The sequence below is a fragment of the Carlito syrichta genome, unplaced genomic scaffold, assembly GCF_000164805.1.
Source record: "Carlito syrichta isolate Samal-C Ts95f unplaced genomic scaffold, Tarsius_syrichta-2.0.1 Scaffold306853, whole genome shotgun sequence".
In the NCBI taxonomy this organism is placed as follows: domain Eukaryota; kingdom Metazoa; phylum Chordata; class Mammalia; order Primates; family Tarsiidae; genus Carlito; species Carlito syrichta.
This window is the reverse complement of record NW_007250949.1, coordinates 497,574-499,915: the sequence shown is the minus strand read 5'-3', so window position 1 is coordinate 499,915 and position 2,342 is coordinate 497,574. Positions and strand designations below refer to the sequence as shown.

Below are 2,342 nucleotides of genomic sequence, written 5' to 3'. Positions count from 1 at the left end.
GCAGTGTCACAATCATAGCTCACTGCAGCCTCAAAAAAATTTTCAAGTGATTCTCCCATTTCAGCCTCCTGAGTAACTAGGACTACAGGCATGTGATACCCTGCCCAGCCCAGCTAATTTTTTTATTTTATTTTTTACTTTATAGAGACAGAATTTCTTATGTTGCCCAGGTTGCTCTCACACTCCTGGCCTCAAGAGATTGTCCTGCAGTGCTGGGATTACAGGTGTGAACCACTGCACTTGGTCTCAGCTAATTTAGAGACTATATTTTGTATCAAAGCAATCTTTGAGTCCCGAATGTGGTTTCTTGTTTTTTGTTTTTTGTCTTTTTAGCCTCAAGATACCAGTGAGATATGCATATCTTATTTGGAGTGTATGATTGTATATCCACAGTCATTTGTTTTAAGAACAACAGAGACTGAACGATCTTTAAAATGTTTGAACATGTTACTAGATGGAGTCCCAGAAAATATTTTGACTTGTCTTCAACTTTGAGAGCTCATTTGTAACTTAATTTATCTAGTGATTTAGTTCAATGCCAAATACACAAAGGCCAAATAAATGAAAGCGCTGATGAAAAATGAAACATACATTTACCAAGAGGGATGACAGCCTTCTCCAAATGAAAGGGGAAGTCTCCTTATTTCAACCTGAAGGTCCAAACATTGCAGCGGAGGAAAATAGCCCTCCCCAACTAAAGATCTCCCAGACAGCAGTTTCTCTTCCTTTTCAAACAGGAAGAGAAACACCCCTCCCCAACTGTGGTGCTATAATGTAGATATTGGTTTTCATCCATGATTCCTGGCTCACAACTCCCATAGACTTTGTTACAGTCTTTTGTTAAATGTGGGAGAACTGTAAGCCTCAGAATACAGAATGTCTCCCTCTGACTTTCTCCTGCCTTCCTTTTACCTGCCCAAGGTAGGACTCTAATATAATTGTGGGGCAAAAAATGCTTGTTCCAGAGTCTTACTCCATACCCTAGAGGAAGGAATGCTATACAGAGAGGCCAAGAAAAGTCTGGACAGGCCTTGCTGGGCTTAGATCATGCGCTTTTTGTCCAGTTACATTTCTACATGGTTGCCAATCATGCCTATGTAATTAAGTCTCTATAAAAATCCAAGAGGGCTCTCCACCCAACCGTGCCATGCCGCCATCATGGACACAAGCCGTGTGCAGCATATCAAGCTGGCCAGGGTCACCGAAGTGCTGGGCAGGACTGGCTCGTAAGGATAGTGCACGCAGGTGCATGTGGAATTCATGGACAACACGAGCCGTTCCATCATCCGCAATCTGAAAGGTCTGGTGCGCGAGGGCAACATGCTCACCCTGTTGGAGTCTGAGCGAGAGGCTTGGGGGCTGTACTGAGCTTGACTGCTGGGTCCAGGATGTTGGGGTCAACACTCGGGAATGGTCATGGTCTGTGACTGTTAAATAAAGCATTTGTGTGGTATGTCAAAAAATCCAAGAGGACAGGGTTCGGAGAGCTTCCAGATAACTAGACATATAGAGGTTTCTGGAGGGTGATGCACTAGGAAGGGCACGGAAGCCTCACACACCTTCCCCCATACTTTGCCACATACATCTCTTCATCTTTATTCTTTGTAATATCCTTTATAATAAATTGGTAAAAGAGTTACCCTGAGTTCTGTAAGCCACTCCAGGAAATTAGTTGAAAATAAAGAGGAAATCATGAGAACCCCAACTTGAAGCCAGTAGGTCAGAAGTTCTGGAGGCCCAGTTTTGTGACTGGTGTCTTGGAGGGGGCAGTCTTGAGGACTGAGTCCTCACCCTGTGAGATCTGACACTATCTCAGCATAGATTGTGTTGGAAATGGATTCAAAGATACCCAGCTGGTGTCCACTGCTTGGTACGTGGGGGGGGAAACCCCACATTTGTTCACAGAAGTCTTTTATGTTAATGATTGTGGTGGAAGTGTGCGAGCAGAGGGAAAAACCCTAGAGAGTTTTCCTTGTTCCAACCATATCCCAAATAAAACAGAACTCAAACCAAATTCAGGAGTTCTGTCCAAGAGAGACTCACCAGGGGGAGAAGATGTGATCCACAGATGGAAGTTGGGGGTGGCACAAAGAGCCTCAGTGTGAGTCCCTCTTGCTGTAGTTCCAAAGGCCAGTGATTCTCTGCAGGGTCAGTCAGCTTTGGATCCCACTTCTGACACCATATATGTCAAAGTCAAAATAAAAATGTACAGACAAATCTCTAAAGTTTTATTTGGAAGAAAGAATTACAATTTGGGGCATACACACAGACCAGGTGGTCTTTGGTATGTCTGAAGAATGAAGAGGTTTAGTAGATTAGAGGTTTATTAGTATATGACATAT

At 43.5% G+C, this 2,342-nt stretch overlaps 1 pseudogene; it reads left to right on the top strand.

Moving 5' to 3' along the window:
* The first annotated feature begins 1,158 nt into the window (after positions 1 to 1,158).
* Positions 1,159 to 1,368, top strand: LOC110596102 (annotated as a pseudogene).
* The last annotated feature ends 974 nt before the right edge of the window (positions 1,369 to 2,342 follow it).